This window comes from Pezoporus occidentalis, unplaced genomic scaffold, assembly GCF_034315485.1.
Source record: "Pezoporus occidentalis ecotype Australia unplaced genomic scaffold, CSIRO_AGI_Poc_V1 ctg99, whole genome shotgun sequence".
Taxonomy (NCBI): Eukaryota; Metazoa; Chordata; class Aves; order Psittaciformes; family Psittacidae; genus Pezoporus; species Pezoporus occidentalis.
Window position 1 is genome coordinate 1,099,591 of NW_026916358.1, and position 12,026 is coordinate 1,111,616.

Here is a 12,026-nt window from a genome sequence, read left to right on the forward strand (position 1 = left end):
GATGTATTATAGAAGCAAAGGTGGTATTAGCAAGAGGGAGGAAACAGAAAGTTTACCAAGTCTTCAATTATTCATAATTTTACAGGCAAGTTTGTGTTTTTGCAGACCAGGGTGTGCTGTTGCTGTGGGTGTGTAAGGTGAGGTGTCTCTGCAGTACATCTCTTGTATCCATACAACTTGTTGATGCCCTCTACCTTCTTGTCTCTCTGAGCACTTGGCTGACGGGGGAGCAGCTGTCTTGCTCCAGATGTAAGTCATGACATGGACCAGTACACAAAGCACTAAAATAACAGGGGCAACTGGGGCTTAAGCGCAAGCTTAAGCCTCATGTGAATATCTAAGTATAGGTAGAGCCGTTAAGAAGGCAACTTAATTTTTCTTTGTCCATCATGTACCACAAATAATGTCCAGATATTCTGTGAGCTTCTGGAGTAGATCTGCATTGTATTTGGCCAGCAAACAATTAATTTGGCCTGTTGGTCTTTGCGATTAACAGAGTAAAACCTGTGGCTAGTATTGCTGCAGGAAGGTGAAGATCACAGGCACATTGTAAAAGGAGTGGGTGGAAAGTGAGAAAGGGATGCATTGCAGTTGAAGAATTTCAGATCATTAAAAGAAGACAACTGCTTTCTACCTTTGAAGAATATAAAAACAAGAGAGGCATTTCACACCCTGCATAAGCTGTAAAAAGAAAATGTCCCAAGATGACCCTTGGAAGGGGTTAGCCAGTATTTACACAGTCAGAAGTCAGTAAGGTATATCAGCCAGCATGGATGCTGGTGAGTGGCAGAAGGGAGATCTACCAGTCCAGACTATGTTACCACGTACCAGGTATGACCTCATGACCCTCATTCTGTCTTGCCAAGTTTAACATTTTGTGAAAGTGTTTCCAAAGTCAAGACAGAGAATGCCAGATGGGCTCCCATATCTTTCTGTTCAGGCACAAGATCTTAAGACATCTGTGCAGGCTGCCAGCAGAGATGTTTTCCGCTGTCATTGAATAGTAGTTGCTTGAACAATAGCTCATTGACTTCACAGATACTATTTACACACTTGCTAATGTTACTGAGGAGTCTTGCCTGGAGCAATCAAGACCATGGGACAGAGAAAGCATAGAAAGATGCATCAGTTTAAAACAAAATCTTTAGCTGCTGCCAATACTTCAATCTAGTTTTCTCTGTCTCCACCCCTTAGCTTAAAAGAAAAAAGAAGATGAAAGCCTTCGGCCAGCAAGCAGTGAAAACACTTGGAAGAGTTCTTGGTGTAATCCCTATTTAATTCAGGCCCTGTGTACCAAGGGAGTACTCTGAATACTGCGTTAGCTTTGCTGGAAAGAGAAATAAGCACACATGCCTCTCACACACCTACATACACCTTCTATCCTGAAGATATTTTTCCAGGAATTAGAATTTTTAACTAATCTTGGAAAAAGCTTTGGATTCCTTTTGGAAGCTCAGTTGAGATGCTGTAGGAGCTAAATGCAAGGTAGGGAAGGTGGGTTCTGCTCTGAGAGAGGTAATGATCTGCTTTAGCACAGACAGAACTGGGATCCTACCTCTGAGCAAACACATGGCTTTACAGTTCACCTTTAAAATTGAAACAATAAGGGTACTTGGAGAATAGCCTGTCAGTGGGTAGTTAATGTTGCAAATGGGTGTCACCCATGTCTCTGGACTACCTGCTAACCTTAAATCATCTTCACTCATAGGGAAGTATTATAGCAAAGCTGGATTTGGTCTTTTTAACCAGATGACAGTTTGAATTTATTATGTATTTTGAAGGTTAGTAATGTATCACAGTCATACACTGCAGGTGATACAATACTGTATTAAATTATTAATCAAATCTGCAAACCATCTACATTCATGAAGGCAAGTAATCTGCCAAGGAAGAAGTTATAAACAAAATGGAAATTCATTGCAATATCTTTGAAAAATGTGCTACAAGCACATATTTAGAAAAGCATCCTGAACACTTCCTCTAAATACAAACTTCCTAGATTAAAGATGTGTTGCATATATTAAGAGTAATAAAAGAGCAACTGATTATAAGGGATGTGAATTTAAACCCTGGTGAAAGACCATGGCCACCAGTTAGGCAATGAATGGAATGGAATATTGTACTAGACCTAGAAATTTGTTTTAGCCAGACTTATGACCTAGACCTCTTTGATCTTTTTCACCCTTTGGGTGACAAATTGTGACATCACTGTGGTTAGTTTTACCCATAATTTCATGATCCAAGCATCAATTAGATTTTGGGTTTGAACCAATGGCTTAAATCACCACCAATTTAGAAACCACATTTTAAAATATATTTATAAGGTCAAAACCATTCATTCCCTGTTTATTCTTTTTTATAAAATTGAAGTCATGTGATGGTCATGTGTTTTATATTAAAAAAATCTACAATGATTGAAATAACAAAAGCTTAAAACACTGCTCCTGTTACTCCTTCTAAGTGGTTCCTGCAACTCAGATTACTCCAGTCTTTTATTCAACATTTCCATACAACAAAGAAAAACAAACTCCAAGCTGAAAGCCTCCTGGTTTATGCCAAAAGCAAGGCGTTTACAGTCTCAGGTCGTGCTTGAAATACATATGCACTTTTTAGGTGGTTAAATGGCCTGAGTATCCTTTAGTTACCTGAAAAGGACAACTGTTAAGAACTCCCTCAAGTAGCTTCCTGTAAGTCTAACAGTGAATTACATGCTTTACTATGTTGGTCACTACTGCTCTTACTATGTGGCAAGGCTTGCTGGGCCAGATCAGGTTTCAGAAAACTTCTGAGGGATGCAGCCTGATCATTAACAGTGGAGCTGCCAGGCAGGATGGTGTATCATTCAGGCATTCTCAATGCCTGCTACTTCTTGGCTTTTTTTTTGTTCAGATTCTGTAAATTCTAATGATATAAGAAATGCATTATTTGTGCTACTTAAAAACACCGGATAAGTGCTCCTCTGGTCATCAAGTGTGAAATGTCCGGTTTCCTGGGTGTCTTGCAGGTTTCCAGTTACCTCTTTGGAAAGGAAAGCTTTTGACTCCTGTAGAGGTAATCAGGAGTAAAGTGGTTTTGAATAATTTGGGTCTTCTACTGGTTTATTTTCATGTGCAAACCAAGTCACCAGATGAGTATGAGAGGGCTGGAAACTAATTTTACAAGATAAGATACAAGATGAGGCAGAATTAGGCATCTGGAATTGAAAGAGTTACTCAAATTACTTTGCAAATGTGAACTACAGTGATCTGTTTAATTATATGTTAATGTGCTGTGCTTTTCACTAGCCTCTGCCCCCTCTGCCTGTAATATCTAAACAAGTGAAACTCCTCATCATAGGAATTGTCAAAGGTAGAAGCAAAAGGATGAAGGAGGAGAAGGAGAATTTTCACACTCCAGGCAGCCAAATGCTGCTCTGGAAACTCTGCCACTGGCACAACCTTGTCTCAGGGGTTCCCTACCTTATTATCCTACTTCCCAAGAGATGCACAACACATGCTTGACAGAGCAACAAGCTCCTGTGCTGGCTGCCTCTGAAGTCACTGCAAGCTCCTCCAGAATATATCAGCTGTGATATTACCTGAAAAATCATTCCTGTGGCATTTGAAATCAAACATCTGAAATTGTTGGGCATATTTGATCATCATTTCTCCTTTGTCTCCATCCCTTTTCTATTAAATCAAGTTAACACCACCCATTTTAGAAAGAAGTTAAAGATACAATCAATATTTTTTGTAAAGATCTGGAATACCGAGTGTTTTACAAGAGACATCCATAGTATCTTGGCAACATCCATAAGAAAGTTAATACATGTGTAGCAGGGCTTTCTATTATGTCATTAATCATATTCATACTTGCACATTGCATTAGGAAGAAAAAAGGACTCCTATAAGAGCTGCCTGTTCAATATGGATTGACTGGTCCAGGTACACATCCAGTGTCTGAGGATGGAAGTTGTAGAGGTAACCTTCTTTGTAGGCATACCATGATTTCTGGCTTTGACATGTTAATTCTGGTCTTGTACTGTATCCCCTCTTCCCACCACAGGCATGCATGCGGTGTCCAGTCATGGATATACATATGGACCCAAGAAGCTTGCAGATTTAAATTTCAGATCTTGAAAGAAAAAAAAATACCAATCATCCTCTGAAATTATATTGACCTATGGTCATTCCCAGTTTCCTCTCTCCCTCTCTTCCTCTGCAATTTTTCCCTCATCTTGTTCTTCTTGGTAGTTCTCATCATTTTCTTCTCCTTTTATGCTAATGTTCCCATCCATCAGCCTGTCATTTTCCCCTTCTCTTCTTTGTTCCCTCCAACATAACTATTGCTCCCTGTCTTCCTCTCTTCCTTTCCTTCCTTTATCTCCTCCCTCCACTTGTATTCATATTTCTTCATAGCTCTTGTATTCTTCCTGTGCACCAGAGACTGGCTATCAAAAGCATAGAGGAAGATTTCTCTTCCTTTCATATTGGCACTACAATGCCAATAACACTAGTAAGAAATAATTGCATGGAGAAAGTTTGTCCAGTTCCCAAAGTGTTGGAGCATATTCACTGCAGGAAGAAAGCTTGGAGAACTGAATAACTCACTTTACCTTGTAATGCAATTAGCAATATACAGAGACTCATACTTCTCTCAGATTGGTGTGGGTAGTAGCAAAAAGAAAACAACAAGTTTTCCTTTCTCCAAAATTAAATCCTTAAATAAAAATCTTGGTTATGCTAAGGTTTCCTAATGAAAAACTTTGCTGACTATTAGCATAGGCAAAATTATTCCCTTTCTTCTGTGAGTAAGGAACCTGCACTTTGGCTTTTCAGTTATTGCCTCTGACAGTTTGATACCAAAGACAGATACACTGATAAAGTTGGACTGTTTTGAAAAGATAGATAGAGAAAATACAAGGTCAGCTCATATTGTCTTCTTGATTTTGGACAGAACATCAGCATGTGTGTAAGTACGCATAACTTATATTGAATACCTACATATCCTAAGGCCTCTCCTAAAGGTAAGGATAACAAGCTGCCTGACACTGGTGATTGCAGGATGATTTCAGCAGAGAAATTCCAAAACTTAATGAGATAGGCAAGAACATTGAAGCATAGTACTGCAAAAGTTTAGAACGACAAATAACATATCTAGGAGCATCAGAGATTAATATTCTTTAAGACCCACAGTTCTCTCTTCTCTCCAAATAATAAAACCTCACAAAATCTGACAAAGTTTTAGAAATATGAATACGGTAATAAAAAGAAACCAACCATTTGAAATATGTATTATTTAGAGAATATGCATCAAGGAATAAAACTAAACAAAACTCTATGGAAAGACTTTGATAAAACAAGTAATTTTACATCAGTAAGTACAGAAATGTCAATGCTTAGGACAACATATATGCAAAAGTGAAAAATTACAATGCAAAACAATACATGCGAACAAAGATGCCGCAGAGAATGGAGCTACAAATCCAGCTTGAAATATAGTGTAAAACAGTGTATGTCCACTGATCCCTGGTTTAAAATTTTCATCCAAAGTCTAGCTCAAAGAAGCTTGAGTTGCTGACTATCCTAGCATCCAATCCTTTCATTAAATCAATAGCAAAACTCCAGTAGACATTCGTAATGCAGAAAGAGTCCTCTTAAGAGTACTTTTAATACAAGCTCCTACAACAGTGTATCTCAAGTGCCCTGTACTCCTTTTGTTCCTGGCCCTTCAGTTTAACTCTTTCCTGTCTCCCTCTCTTTTCTTGGCTTTTTGGACTTTGGAGAAAGGGTTGTACTTGGATCCATCTTCTTGTGTGCTCCCAAACCTGCCTGAGTTTTTGAAAGTCTGTGAAGAAAATGTTATACAACATGTAAAGTGTTCTCTTTCAGCAACAAGGGAAAGGGAGGTTCCATCTGGCTTTGGTTTAACTACTTTTACAGTAGTTGACATGAGGTCTTCCTTCTAAGAAGGGAGTCATGATTAATATACTTGTTAATTACATATACTCTAGAAGGCACAGAAATATGTTGTTGATTAATTCAAATACTTATTAAAAGCACAAGAGCATGGTTACTGTTGGTGTTTGAGCTAAGCTAATTGCTTTGTAAATTTCAGATGACTTCCTTGTAGAAAGACATGATTCTGAAAATTAGAAAAACATTTAAATGAGCTGGCCTTGAACAGTCTGCCTAATGATCTGGAGATAGTTATCCGAACGCTACAGAGGGAGATCTAAACAAGCAAAACTCCTCATCATCGGAATTGCCAAAGGTAGAAGCAAAAGGATGAAGGAGGAGGAGAATTTTCACACTCCAGGCAGGCAAATGCTGCCCTGGAAACTCTGCCACTGGCACAACCTTGTCTCAGGGGTTGCCTGCCTTATTATCCTGCTCAGCACGAGAACTTCCTCCTGGTCCTTTCTACTCTGGGTGCTTCCCAGAAGTGTCCCCCTGCTCTGCGCCTCAGCGACCGGCTCCCCATCTCCGAGACCAACCTGATAAAAATCTTCTCCCCCTGCTCACCAGCAAAATCCGACGCGGGCACAAGCTGGCCAGGGCTTCCGGGCTTCTCCTCTTCCTGCGGTGCTCCTCTAGGTGGGGTAGGCGAGTTTTCCAGCGAGCGGAGCCCGCTCCGTCGCCCGCGGCTTGGCGAAACTTCCTAGCAGAGAGCAAGCGGGGAAGGAGAAGTTGTTGGGAAGCCCCTCCGAGCCTGCAGAGCCCAGGGCTTTGGTGCGTTTGGGCTCCCTGGGCTGGAGCTGGGGACATTCATGACAAGCTCTGTGAGAAGAGGAGACGCGCGCTGGCTGTGCCCGAGCCTCGGCACCTGTGAGAGCCTGACCAAGTGGTTATCCCGTGCTCCGTGCCTGCCAGAGGACCACTTCTCTGGGTTTCGGTGCTGGTGAACTCATCTGCACAAGGTAGGCTTACGTCGAGTAGATCTGCTGCCTCTTCTATGGTATGGGAGGCACTCTGTCATGGGGATGTCACTGCAGGCTGTGGCTGGTAATCATGTTCTTGGGTTTTGTTTGGGTGAGATCTACTGTTCAGTGAGTTTCGCTGTTCCCAGCATTGGGCTAAAAGAACTGCTTTTTTCCTACGAAGGCTCAAAAGTAGCTACAGTTCCCGGTAACGTCTTTGCTTAAAATCTAAAGTTTCCTCACATTTGATGTGTTTTAGACTTTCTTATTATTAAAAGTACTGATGTTCTGATCAGTTCACACAGAGGATCCAGCGGGTTTTTTGTTTGACTGGAAGTACATATTTCTCCAGCGGACAGTGGAACTGCTGCTTTGGGTTTTGTGTTAACATTGCAGACTAATTTGCCTGTACATTTTAGGCTGTTACTCTACTTTTGAAATCACAACCAATGCTGTAAAATATCACAGCATCAGTAGTGTTGCAGCTGACTGAATATACATGTGAATACACGTTTGTAGCATGCCGATTTCAAGATTCCCTGCGTCCACAGTCTTGCTGTTAAAGGGTGTTGTGGCACTGAGATCCAGAGAGGAAAGCAGGCTGTTCCCCACAGTGAAGAGTGCCGGGGCTGCAGTGGCATCTCGTACCTGCTCTGAGCATGGTATGCTGTAGCTGTATGCGGTGCCAGAGCGGCTTTGAAATGCCCAGCTTAGCTACCTCTGAGGAAGTGGAGATCTCAGCTAAGGCTACAACAGTAAAGTGGCATGTGTGAGCCTTGCATGACTATGAAAGACTGTTGTTGATACTGAGCTGGCTGGTTTTAGCTTCTTCTGCTTCCATGACTACAGCACTGATACCACATATTGGAAAAAAAGTAAACCTAGACATCTGTACACCTAAGAAAAAAAGTGCTTTCATTTTTACAGCTATTGGAGCTTTAGGTATTACATGAAGGGGCACTGGATAGCACTTTGGATCTGTCCCCGATGGGATAACAGGTGAAATCCTCATCCAGTGTACAGATTCAAGGAGCTTAGTGATCACCACCTCCTTGGGGTGCCACCCAAAACCTCTTTATATGCCTCAAGCTACAAGGAAAAATTTCACACCCACAGCTGCTCTTCGCTGGAATAGACGAGGCCTATGGCTACTGCTGCCACTCATCTGCAGCAGAGGCAGGAAATAATGTTGTACACTAGAGTTTCAAGTGATAGGTCTTGAAATGTTTTGGATTGCTGGTGGAAAACTCTGGCAGCTCTATGAGAAAAAACATGGGAAATGATAAATTTTAAAAGGAAATTAATATGACTGTGCAACGTGGAGTCAAACCCCATGACTAGGATCAGGATTACTCACTTCTTTGTTCTTCTTCATCAGAAATGCCTAGGATATAGAAAGTGGAAATAAAATTTAAGCATCCCCTATAGAAGAGTTAAACTGGTAGGAAATTAATTCTGAAATTAAATGAAGCAAGAGCAAATGCAGGAAATACCTTCAGCAGCCAGTTTGGCTTCACACCACTCAGTGGGAACAATTTCATCTTCAGGGAGGCTCCTATGAGCGCAGTTTCGCTGCAGTTGTCTGACAAGGGTGAAACTGTGACCAAAGCTTGGACCAGTTCCTTTGGTTGGTAGGATACAATATAGTTGTGTTGCCATTTGCAGTAGTGTAGTCTGACAAAGATATCAGATGAGAATGTGCCCAGAAAAAATGGACAGAATGTTTTTGGGGGGTTTGTTTGGTTTTTTTTTTTTGTTTCTTTTTTTTTTTTAGTAGATAGCTTTTACAGAAAACTGCTGCCATAAACAGGTATTTTTATTCTCTATTACAACTAGATGGAAAACATGTAAGGTTTAAGTTTTCACATCAGATTGTGAGATGGTGATTTTGAAGGGATTGTACTGAATTGTGTGCTGTGGGAATCATCTCACTGTAAATGCTGTACTGAATGGAACTGTACCATAGAGGCATTTAGATTTCCTCTGAAAGTGGTTTCACATGAAACATTTCAACTTTATATATTAAGGGTGACATTTCTTAGAGGACTGTAATATTTTGTTAGAGTCTATAATTTCTAATTGAACCCATAGAGCCATGCTAGATAAATGGTCGAAGTCTCAGTTTTCAAAAAATAGCACCATAAGCTTTTGAAGATAAGATTAGTATTAAGATAATGTTTTTCTCATGTTGTCATCAGTGGAGGAATTCCCCTCTAATATCCTCAACAGAGTTGTTTCCTTTAACCATGCTAGGATGGAACTGGGTTTCAGATCATTATCTATGCTGCTTCTCTTCTCAGCTAAAGGGTAGATAAATTGCAATGTGAGCTACTGCCTATAGCAGAATAAGCATAGAGGTTACAGCATGACCACACCCTACATGAGTCATTTGTGATGAGCTGGGGGTAGATCAGCCTTTCTATTCACTCCTGTTAAAAGTATCTCATTTCTCCCTCTGGTTATTCTCTAATCCAGGCCTTTGCTGCCTTCTGGTGCCCTCCTGACCCTCAGGACCCACTATAATTTTTATTATGCATCTGGAAGATAGCAGGTGCCCTTTTTACCCAGCAGCAGCAATTCTTCTTGGGGAAATCCCTTCCATCCTAATACACATAAATGGTCCAGCCAGTGTGTCGTTAGGGCACGGAGCTGTCTGAAAAACCAGATACACTTTCTTGCCATGTATATTCCAAGAAGGTGAGACCCTGTAAAAGATTAGATACTACTGACCAAAGATGGTATCATGACATTTATGACATGATAATATATAATTTATGACATGTATATGTATAATATGTATATTATGCATATTATAATATGTATGACATGATATACTATTGTAATATGATTACATATTGTAATATGTATGACATATTATACATATACTTACATGTTGGTCAGTATAAAGGTCACTGTGTGGATAAAGTGCTTGGCATACTTTTCCCATAAAACTAAGAACCTGGCTTCATACAGCAGAAGACTAGCACTTCTAAATGTTATTTGGGGTCCAAGTAACTTGTTGTTCATTTGTTTGATTTATCACTCACACAATTCTGTAACACATAAATGGAGATCACAAGCCCATGAAGTCAATGGCAGAGCTCCCACAAGCATGGTGTGCCCAGCTCTTGCTGGCTCTGTGGCAACTTTTAGTGACCAAACACTGCTTCCTGAACCATGTTAGCTTTGCATACATTTCTTCTGACTTGATGTATCTCAGATCTTTCAGTTTCTTCCCATCAGGGAAATCGAAACAAAACGAGAGGATGTTACTTTCAAATTCAGAAGAAGTCCGTTAGAAAAAAAGAATAAAAGATAAACAAAGACTATTTTAAAGCGTTATCTACTATTGTCTTTTGAAGACATTAAAGTTTTGCCAGCGGATTTTCAAATTTCTGTGGAGAAGGGGAGTCAGGGCCACATCCTCCTGATCTGGTGCGAGGGAGTGCTGATTTTGAACTGTCATAAGTGGCATTTTGTGAAGTTAGTCCACAATGCTTGAGCTAAATCACCCGCCATGAATCTAGCAATGGGTTTTACATTACCACATTACCATAACATCTGACCATCTGCAGTGCAAAATCAATAGCAAAGTCCCTGGTGGATTTCATAGAGCTTCTGGCATTTATTCTTTTTCAGACTCAATTCTGCAGAGCTGAGCTTTTTTTGGATTTGGCGCCATAAGTTCTGCTCATTTCCTTTTTGGAAAGGGAGGGGGGCTGGTAGGATTTTATGTGGCAGAAGGGATTGCCAGAGCTGTGTCAGTTTTATAGCAGAAAGGCTTTTTCAGGAGGTTGATGTTGCCTTTTTCTCTGTCTCACGAGAAACATCTCCAGCAGTTGATGGTATCTCAGCTGACCCTTGCTTCACTTGCTGTGTACATGAGGCTATGAGAGCCTTGATGTCCAACTATCCAGGGGCCTGCTTTGATTATAAACATGTGCAGGGTAAACTGTGTTTTGGGAATGTTATTTAGGTATAGCAAATGGCTGCTGAGGAACTGGGGATTTAAAATGAGAGAATTTATAGTGCTTAGCTTGACTCAGCATCCTGAAATGCTGGTAGACCTGAGATCCTTTTGATCTTAAAGGCCAAGATCAACCTAGTGGCAAACCTGCAGCATCCAAACCTTCCCAACTAATCTTCAGTGCTTCCCTACTGAAGCCTGGCATAGAAAGATATATAAGCTTCAGTTTCTCGCTGGTTTTGCCTCTGCTGTGCAAGTCCTGATGGATGTACATCCCCTGCAGACCATGTTAATGAGCCTCTAGTTCACTAAGCTTTATGGCCAAGACATGGTGCTGTAAAACTTGGCTGAATCCAAGTCCAGCTCTTTGGTAAGAAGGAACCCTGGAAAAATTAACTTTTTTTCCCCACCTCCCCTGGAGGTTGTGTTGTATATGAAACTCTGTTAGACCAGCCTTTATGCTCTGTTCAGCAGTGTAACAAGCTGGGGACAAAAGCAGAAACATATGGCCAAGTACTGAGAAAGCTTTTACTTCTGACAGTGCATATATCTCTTCCTTCGGATATATCACTAAGAAAAACTGCTAAAGTGCCAGTTATGCTGCATACAATTATTTGCAGATTGAGTGTCAGGATTCTTTTCTTTTTAAACAAGAACCGTTTTTAATACTATCCAAGCTGGAAGGATGCATTCCTGTGACATGCTCCATTTTTCTCTCACAACTCTATACTCTTGCCACTGCTTGGGAGAAGGACCAGAGAGGGAAGGAGATAATAGCTTCAGAGAATCATAGAATGATTTGGGTCAGAAGGGACCTTAAAGCTCATCCAGTTCCAATCCTCCTGCCATGGTCAGGGACAATTTCCACTAGACCAAGTTGGTCCAAGCCCCGTCCAACCTGCCCTTGAACACTTCCAAGGATGGGGAAGCCAGAGCTTCTTTGGGCAACCTGCTCCAAGTGTCTCACTGCCCTCACAGTAGAGAATTTCTTCCTAATATCTAATCTAAATATATCATCTTTCAGTTTAAAGCTATTCCCCCTTGTCCTGTCACTACATGCTCTTAGAAATGGTCCCTCTCCAGTTTTCTTGTAGGCCCTCTTTTTAGGTACTGGAAGGCTGCTATAAGGCCTATATACTAACAAGTTATAAACAGAGGCTT

General features: G+C 40.8%; 1 protein-coding gene across 2 annotated transcripts in view; it reads left to right on the forward strand.

Annotated features, from left to right (window-relative positions):
• Nucleotides 1-6,402: 6,402 nt before the first annotated feature.
• The window catches only part of EDAR (ectodysplasin A receptor), an 81,188-nt gene continuing 75,564 nt past the window's right edge, over nt 6,403-12,026 (forward strand). Inside the window, exon 1 of one of the 2 annotated variants that reach the window (XM_062606910.1) lies at nt 6,403-6,898. The gene's annotated coding sequence lies outside the window, so the exon portion shown is untranslated. The remainder of the gene's footprint in view (nt 6,899-12,026) is intronic. The other variant, XM_062606911.1, reaches the window with a different exon arrangement.